The sequence below is a fragment of the Syngnathoides biaculeatus genome, chromosome 14, assembly GCF_019802595.1.
Source record: "Syngnathoides biaculeatus isolate LvHL_M chromosome 14, ASM1980259v1, whole genome shotgun sequence".
Classification (NCBI taxonomy): Eukaryota; Metazoa; Chordata; class Actinopteri; order Syngnathiformes; family Syngnathidae; genus Syngnathoides; species Syngnathoides biaculeatus.
The window spans coordinates 27893259-27903053 of record NC_084653.1 but is presented as its reverse complement, the minus strand read 5'-3'; the positions used below and the strand labels follow the sequence as shown (position 1 = coordinate 27903053).

At 47.1% G+C, this 9795-nt stretch overlaps 1 long non-coding RNA gene across 1 annotated transcript; it reads right to left on the bottom strand.

The window, feature by feature from the left end:
• Window positions 1-1085: 1085 nt before the first annotated feature.
• LOC133512427 (uncharacterized) lies at window positions 1086-8018 on the bottom strand. The gene is made up of 3 exons (XR_009798189.1): window positions 7876-8018; window positions 7572-7733; window positions 1086-1514 (listed from the first exon to the last, which is right to left on the bottom strand). It is a non-coding gene; the product is annotated as an uncharacterized LOC133512427 (long non-coding RNA).
• Between the last annotated feature and the right edge of the window lie 1777 nt (window positions 8019-9795).

The following is a 9795-nucleotide window of genomic DNA, read 5'->3' as shown; positions in this document are numbered from 1 at the left end:
CGGGGTCCACCCTCAACTGGTTTCCAGCCAATCGCCAATTAACGGATGCTTCATCAGAAACCGGACAACCCGGAGAATACCCGCACACGTGTCGACCCCACACAGATGTGGCCTGGATTTGAACCCCGGTTCTCAGAACTGTGAGGCAGACGCTCTCACCAGTAGTCCACCATTCCACCTCTTTTACTTTATTCTTCTAAAAATATCACGCAAAGCATCTTGACCATTCTTTTTACTTCGCAAAATTTGATTCTCCATATATATATTTTTGGAAATTGTAATATTCTGATGTCACTCTCGACGGAGGGACTCGGAATTGACGCTTGCGTGAAGGTGAAGGTGAGGATTGAGAAGCGGGAGATGATTGGAAGAAGCGAATGAAGAGAAAGGAAAACCATCCCTTTTCTCTCTTTTTTTGTTTTTGCACCTTCAAATATGTGTTCAGTGTTCTTGAAATATTGCAACATAATTCTTGGACAATCATGTTTTTTTCTTGTAATATTGTCACTTTTATTATCATGTGATATGAATTTATTCTCATATAACCATTAACTTGTAATATTACTTTTTTTGTTGTTGAAACGATCCCATACAATGTTTTTTTTTCCCTGAGTATATTCTCACTTGTTTTTCTCAATTCTTTTAAAATTAGGTTATTTTTTTCCTTTTTAATATTATGACTTTACTTTAGTCACATAGAGTATAATACAATATTGCAATTTTTTTTCCCTATGATCGCATCATTTACGCTTAGCATGTGAACACTAAGGATTGACTTGACTTGTTGTAATACCAGTCACATACAGTATCATAAATCATAAATCCTACAGTCACAGGTCACATTTATCATTCGTGGCCAACTGACATCAGCAACTGCGCCCCCCCACTCAGGATGCCACCCCCCACCCAAGCACATGCACTTTCTTTTTTAACGAACGGCAAAGTGTGCTAATCGTCGACGTGGACTTGGAGTTGACACCCCCCCCGGGCCCTCAATGAATACAAAAGGACGACGGGGATTAGCCGGGCATCGGGCGGCCCGTTTTCCCCCCCCCCCCCCCCCACGCCAAACGAGGCTCGGCCGGTGGCAGCCGGAACGGAGGAAGGGCGCTAATGACCTCTTCCTGGGAGGGACGACAGCTTCGGCCTGCGCGGCCGCCAATGTCCGACATTAGCAAGTGAATGGGGAGCTTTCATACTGTATATCAATTTAATCTTTCATGTCCGCATGCGGCAGATGGCTTGTTACCGGCGTGGCCGAGGAGACGAATGGCCGGTGTCTCTTTTAAAGGAGCGTCGGCGGGGAAACGGCATTCATTTCAAGGTACCAGCGCCGCACGTCGTCGGCAACGTGGCCGTTTTGCGTTGCGTCGGCCGATAAATCATTAAAATGTTCATCCTGGATAAAGACGGGAGCTGGGGGAAAAAAAGTCATTTCACATTTGCATGGGAGCAATCCGATGAGCGTCAAATCCTCCAGATTGCCAGGCGGTAATGGGACAAGACGTGCTAATCTGAAAAGATCAACGGAAATTCGTCACTTCAGATCTTTTCTGCTTTTCGATGAAATGACAACTCATCCATTACCAAATTAGTCTGATAAATGAGCAATTATTTGACTTAATAAAAAAAACAAAACATTCTAAATCAGTTTGAACCGAGTTACGAAAACTTTTTTCTCCTCTCTCGTACAACGTGGCACGAGAATCTTTGGAAGGTTCACACTTCACCGAATCCTGCGGCAAACGAGAACAAGTCACAGCTTTTGCTTTTTTCTGTTGGGTGACGACGACGACGGCGATGGCGACAACCAAAACGGCAACTATTGCCTTGTCAAGGCGAACACCCCCGGCAAAACCAGACTGACGGACCAATCCCAACTGCACACCGCCTGACGGTCGCCGAACCCTAAATTACTGTTTACAGGCACAAGCAGACATTGGCAAAAACATAAATTCTGAAAATAGACGGAGCACTGACGGAAACGTGACTGTTCCGTTCTCTTCTGCGCTTACGTTGGCAAGTTTTGCGTTTGAGGGGTTTTAACGCAATTGGACTGAAAAGTCCGCCATCGGGTGCGGCTTCACGCGTCGCTAACTTGCTTCAGGAACGAAGCGATCTTTCTTCTGCGGCCCGCTGACAAATGACTCCACTCCAACGCTCGGTGGCGTTCCTGCGAGTCGACCCGCGCGGCTATCGCGCCGGGATACGATCGGCTGACACGAAACACCCCCGTGGGAATGATTTGGCTGACAAATGAGCGAGCGCGGGGGCCGGCGGTCGACATCACACGCGGTACACGCCGCCTCCTCCCGCGCACATCTGAGCTACGAGAGCCCGGCGACGCACAGCCGGACGGCCGAGCCGTGTCAGTCTTCTGCCCGTGTGCCCGTCATTAGAGGGACGGGGCAGCGGGGGGAGGAAAAAAAAAAAAAAAAAAAGTCAGGTGTCTCTGGTCTGCCGGGCGGCGGGCGGGGCGGGAGGGAATCCGGCTGCAATTGAGCGGGACGGTGGAAGTGGAGCAGGGGAGGACGCCTCATTATCGGCACCGGAAAAGCTGCGGCGTGAGAAAGGCCCGGCGACCCCCCGCCGGTCTCTGAGGTCATCGAGTTAGCGACTGGGGACGAGTCGCTGGTCGAGCGGCGATTTCAGTCTCTGACCCTCTAATCATGAAGCCGCGGGCCCGCTTCCTAAAGGTCACCGAGGAGTCCTTGATCACACTCCAAAGCTTGCTAAAATGGCAGCGGCGCTTTTAAGAGCGCGCGGGTGGCGCCGGCGCAAAGCCCCGATCGCTCTCGGGCCGCCGCAGCCGCGATGGGAGGACAAATTCAAAGGTGCTGGACTACGGCAGGAATTTCCTTAATTGGAGCAATGTCCACGTGGCTCAAAAAGAAAGACAAACAGATGCTGTGTTGAAAATACCACATCAGGATAACAGAAGTCATTAAAGTTTGCATGGGAAAAGGCTTTCATCGTCACGGCGACACAAACCATTAGGACCGCAAGCCTTTTTCCGTGTAAACTTTAATGATGTACTGTATGCTAAAAGCCTTTTGGTTCTGAAAAACATACGAATCGCGACCTTAATAAGCTCTCAGCTGGTGTCTGCTGACGTTACGGGAGCGGTCGCGCCGTTATCTAAACTTCTTAAATGGCGACGCAACTTTCATCTGGGCGACTTTGTGCTTTTCGGCAAAGTAGTTCAACATCAATCGGCTTCTTGGCCGGACAGAGTGGACTGACGCCCGGAGGCCCGGAGGCCCCGAGACGCTCGGTCTGTCGGATACGCCGGCGGTTTCCAACCTTAATTGAGCCAAGCTAGTCGTCGTACAGAAGAAACGTCTCAAGGTTCGCAACTGAACGAAAACACGGAACGTTGATCCCGTTTCAATTTACTCCCAATTTGAGGTTATTGGTGTGATTTGCTGTGTGGGCCTGCTCATTTTTTTTTTTTTTTTTACACAAAAGCTGATATACTCGCAGTCAATCTGTTGTATCACACATGGAAACAACAAAGGCCTGAAAAGGGGGACCAAAAAAAACTAACCCAAAACCCAAAATATTGTCGTGGGGAGAACCCCGGCCACCAGAGATTTTTTTTGAGGCAAAATACATTTTCTCCACGCAGAAAATGTACACACTTCAAGTACATGCTGATGAAGAAATTTAAGATTCAAATGAAATATGCCTCATTTCTATGCTTTTGTTTTGAACCAGGCCCCTTTCCAACTGTATCTGATGCCGTTTCGTGCAGCTCTGCCACATGAAGTGGATCCTCCTCTTTTCTGGAAAAGAAGTACCGTAAATTCTCGTGTATAACGCATCCTAAAGTATAATGCGCACCTCCAAAGTTGACCCCCCCCCTCCAAAAAAAAAAAAAAATTAAATCTGCAAAATCCTTCTACCAATGTACAATGCGCACCAACAATTTGCTGTTACCAATATGCTCAAAATATTCAGAATTATCTGTATTTCTATTTTGCTAGGTTTGTACTTGTACCTGTATATGACTACACAATCTGAGTGCATTTTTTATTTTTCATCCATACCTAAACATAATGCGCTCTATTGACTTTTTGAAAATATTTCTGGAAAAAATTGCACATTACGTAGTCTGTTTCACTTCAAAGGCTAATCTCGAATGTATCCAGGAAAATGTTAAGTGCACTGTCTTCTGTTTTTATTATTGGCTATTTCTGAATTTGAAGTTAGTTCATTCTGTGTTGTGACATAATCCCGTTCATCCAAATCCGCCCCCACCCCCACCCCCCCCCAAAAAAAAATGACAACAACAAAGATCTTTCTTCAGCCTGGACGAAACCACTTACGCACATTAGCAGTCGGCGTGTCATCGCTTGAAACGTGAGCGCACCTCAAGCGTTGGCTGCGCTCATTGGAGAAGTCTTGTGGCAGAAGAATAAACATTTTCCTTCGTAGCCCGAGGAGCCACTTTTCATGTGTCAAGCATCTTTTAATAATTAATTTGTTTAATACACACGCAGCATCTGCCGGCTACAACACGCGGCATCCTCGCGCTCGGACCGGCGAGCGCAGCTGCTGCCGTTGTGCAAAATCATTTCTTCTCGCTCTCGCTCTCGCTCTCCCTTTTTCTTTTTCCTTGAAACGCCTTTTTTTTTTTTGACACGCCAACATCGCGGGCCGACTTTCCTCCGGCTGAAAGCGGGCCAAATGGAGACGATTGTAAATGAAATACATTTGTGGCAGCAAGGGAGGAATGATGCCAGATTAAGCCCATGAATATATACATGGGCCAGGGCTGACCCGTCTCCAGACGCTTGATTTCCCTCGGGGGTGGGCTGACACTCTGAGTACTGTGTTTGTGTGTGTATGTGTGTGTACACACGTTTAAACACAAAGGTGAGGAGTTCTCTTGAACAGGTCCAAATTGAGCATAATCTCATTCCTCATTGTGGAGGAACACCGACGAAATTGCACCATTGCACTTTAATCGATGGTCGGCGGCAAAGGGCGGGCAGCCCCCCCGAGCCCCCCGCCCCCCCCTTCCTCTTCTCCCGTCCTCCATTTGAGTCCTCCTACGGGCCGGCGAACGTGATGGTCCGCCGGCCACCATTTCCGCTCGCGCCACTTCGCCCCCGAACGGAAGCCTCCGACGTCGCCTTCTCAAGCGATCACGAGCGTCACGCGGTCGAGACGGACCAAAAGACGCCGACCGGATCCGTCAATACGTTTTTATGCAATAATGGCTGCAACTTTTTCCACAATTTGACAACGCGATGAAAACACAAGAAATAGTGGGCAAAACAATCAATCATAATAATAGCAACAGGACTTTTGTGCTGATTCAAAAGTATCATCTTCTTTTAAACATTAAGAATGAAATAGTTCTTCTGAAACAAAAGTTGTTTCAAACTAGTAATATGGCAGATTGAACTGCGATAAGACTTGTTCTGATACCAGCATGTATGTATACTGTATAAATTATCTATACGTACACTCACAGAAAAGTATTTAACGCGTCACCATTCTTTTCACTAATCATACTTCCAAGTGGAGTAATGACCTAAAAATGTCACCGGATGTCGAGAATAAGCCAAGTAACGAACAACAAATACGATCATGAATTAAGTTACGTGTAAAAATATAACGTGATACAGGGGAAAACGAAGAAAGGGAGGTGCAAAAAAAAAAAAAGCACAGAAAGGCAAGACATGACATAAAATGTATCAATAACCCAAAAGCACTTCGGCTCATTGTCAGTCCAAGCAAATATCAGACGGCTCCGTCCTAACCGACGGCCGACAAAAAGGTTTCATTGTCGAGGTGTGACTCAACACGAATCTCATGATCGCTGAGAGCGGGGGAACCCTAACCTCTCGAGACCATCCCAAAGTCATTGTCGCAAAACACGACGATGATGACAACCTTCACCAGACGTGCAAACACCAAAAGGCATGAAAAGGTGACCAAAAACAAACAAACAAAAATGTATACGGGGGTCTCGGGGTGAGAGACTTTGCCCGGGAACACCTCAGGATCCCCTCGGAAGAGCTGGAGGAAGTGGCTGTCCGAGATTCCTCGCTAAAGCCCGAAGAAAATGAATGGACGGACAGATACAAAACACGACCCGAAACTGGCCACAATTTTCTTCAAACGAATCCAATCTGAAACTAATCATTTGGCAAATGACCAAAGAGTCTTCTTTTGAGTTCAACGACGATTGAAAAACATGACAACGCAGACCACTGCAAATGATTCGGTCTTAGTTTCCTTTCACAGGCCAGCGAGCGTGATTGTTCGCTCGCTTCCATTTCCTCCACTTTCCTTTTCCCCCTATTTGTGTTCCAGTGGAAGCGTCCGCTAACGTCTGCTGGAGCAATCAGGAGGCAAATGCGGTGGGGATAAGGCCAATCACAAACCAATAAATTCCATCCGGATGTGGCGCTTTGCTCTCGTCCCCGCGGATAATGCCGGGAGATTTGCCTCATCCTGCCGCCGGCGCATCCCTTGCAGTCAAGCGCGCGCAACCGACGGGGGTTGATTACGATTATTACATTTGCGTGCACCCCCACACAGGTGCTTGTGATTATTCAAAAGGTAGGAAAATCTTTGCTCAGATGCACATTAGCGAGAATCCTCGCTTCGCTCCGCTCCGAGAGGGGAGAAGAGGAAGTTCCGTAAAAGTCACGATGGAGCAATCGGACATACGAAATCAGTCGTTGTTTTCGCTGGAGTCAAACAAGTTGAGAGGTGCACTAAATCGACAACAACTGTGCGCAAATTGCAAACAGTCGGAAGCGACCGAGGAACCGTACAAAAATAGAACAGAGGTCTCGGTTTGAATGCGTGGAATTCATGCATGGAATAGCCACTCCCACAAAATTCCAACCATCGAGAGTTGAAGGAAATCATTGTTATCTTCAGATATTCTAATCTGTCACATTTCATTCTTCCGATATTCCAATTGGTCACGTTTCCTGCAAAACAAACGTTTGGGGTGGAGGGGGGCGTTCACAGTTGTAAATTGGCAACCGCTTACACTAAAAACTGCTTCATCACGTTGAGCGCGATATTCTTGAAAATCGATATGGTTCTACAACCAATTAGAGGTCTGTAAAACATCAGTGAACGTCTATGACCAGGCAAGCCTTTTGAAAGCGCAAAGTGTTTGGTTTTGCGATAGTTTTGGGTGGCTGTTTGAATTGCATCAAAAAAAATTGATACTATGATGGCCTGCTAACCCTAACCCAAAGAAGCAACGGCTGAGCTGTCACGCAGTGCGTGTGGTTCGGGACATAAATTTTCTGGAGTGGCCGACAGTAAGTTACCGGCTTTGTTTGGATTCAAAATTTCAGTGTCAGTGAACACGAACACACACACGAACGAACGAACACACACAAACATTTCCGTGTTTTTATCCAAAGTGCAAACCAGCTGTTCAATATCCCCTTTTTAAGTCGTTTTTTTTTTTCCCTTAACTTGCAAACCCGTTGTTGTTTGGGTGTGTTGTGACCTCATTAACATTAAAGTGACCACTTTGCGTGGAATACAAGCCGAAATAAAATTCATTTGCAAACAGTTGTGGTACTCACCAATCCCGAGTTCAAAGGTTAGAGCGTGGCGAAAAGAGCAGGCCTCTCGCCAAAATGGGCAAACCAGACGACTTTGTATTCTCAGCAGGGTCGAGAGAGAGCATCCATGGTCCGCATTACAGTACGAAGGCCTCTGTTCACTTTAGAGTTTAATATAAACCTCTATACGTGGCACATAAGAGGCAAATGAAACGCTAGCATTAGCTTCAGTGCGCTACGTTGCTAATCGCGATTAGCATTTTGCTTTTCTGTTCAACTGATTCTGTCCGAGCACAATGAAAAAATAAAAACATCCAGAACTCACTCTCACACTATTGTGTGTAGTCCGAAACGCTCCAACACCCACTTGTTTTGAATTATTTTTTTCTCGCGAATGCTTTCATTCACGTCGACAAACTTGACTGCAAAGAGCGAAAGTGCAGGTGAGCACTGTACCTGATTGGACACGTCAATCATCCAATCACGTGTGAGGAAAAACAAAAAAAAAAAAGACATCCGGTGGTGAGTTGGTAAATTGAAAAGGAAAAAAGAAAGGAAGCTGGGCAAATCAATATATAAAATGATAAAACACACTTTTAATACGTTCCATATTTCATAACTAGCCTACATTTATTAAAACCCGAGACCTGTGAGGCAGATGTGCTCACCAGTCGCCCAACGTGCCACACCTCTCACATTGTTCATTGTTTCTTCCACTTATCCTCACGAGGGTCACGGGAGTGCTGGAGCCTATCGCAGCTGTCGACGGCCAGGAGGCGGCGTACACCATGAACTGGTCGCCAGCCAATCGCAGGGCACATCGAGACAAACGGCCACACTCACAATCACGCCTACAGGCAATTTTAGAGTGTCCAATGAATGTTGCATGTTTTTGGGATGTGGGAGAAAACCAGAGTGCACGGAGGAAACCCACGCAGGGCCGTGGAGAACATGCAAACTCCACACAGGCGAGGCCGGGATTTGAACCCCGTTCCCAGAACTGCGAGGCCAACGCTCCCCAGCTGCTCCACCGTGCCACCCGCTAACTGAAAAAATGCCAAGTAAATAAAATTGACCTCTCTCCGCGGTGACAATTCATCTTATTTTTACACTTGCATGAACCGTTGGAATGTGACATCAAAATATGGTCAATAATTGACTATGGAGTGTGCAAAGAGTTAGCGTCCCTGCCTCGCAGTCTGGAGATCAGTGTTTGAATGCCATGAATTCACGTTCCAAATTCCACACGCGAGCCGGATGAATTGAAGACGGTGTACGCCGATCCTCTCGCCCGAAGTCTTGCGGGGATTTGGCCCCCGCGCGCGCGCGCACGCCACGCTAATTATGAGCAGCGCTTGAGGAAAAATAGACGCAGCGAGATGCCAATCGGGCGCACGGACTTGCAGGCTCGATTTGAAATCCGAATCGAATGCAAGACGTTGTTCGACGGCGGCCGCCAGCTCGGCAAACAGGCGATGTCTTGTCTTCTTCACAAATGTTATCATTTGCTTCGCTGTTACGAGTGTGTGTTTGCGTGCGCGTGTGTCCTGGTCATCGATGTTGCTGAGCAAATAAATGCGCAGTGCGGAAACGGGAGTGGGGTGGGGTGGGGTGGGGGGGGTTTCCCCATTATGGGCCATAATGAGTACATCCGCTCCTCACGCGCGCACACCAGCTCGAGAACCTTTGTTGCATTGTTTTGTTGCGACAAATCAACACGCGGCGCGTGGCTGGAGGAGCTCCGTTGCGGCCGCGACGGTGTCGCTCGCCTTCTTCCTCCTCTCATTATGTTTTGACATGTCGCAATCATTACCGCCGTGCACACACATTACATACCACTGTGCATACACGCAGGCCAAGCTGTCAAGTCCAAAAATAATTAGGCATCAAAATGAATTTCCATGTTTTTTTTTTCCCTACAATCCTGCGTGCCTTGTTGGTTTTATTCATGTGCTGGAACTCGGGAGACCGACTAATGCACTTAACATGCTCTCATCATGAATTTTCATGACACCATTACAAGAACGCACGAAAACACACTTTGCACTGTGTGATACAGTTATGTGCACAGGATGTATCTTTTTAATGGTGCTGTTGCATCATTGGGGGGGGGGGGAAACATATATATATATATACTTTTGGCACGTTTTGCTTCATCTTCAAGTTGTTAACACACTGCGGGCTTTCGCCACGTCGGAATAAACTGCGCAGAGGTGACGCCTTACCTTGTTATGACGGCCAATTT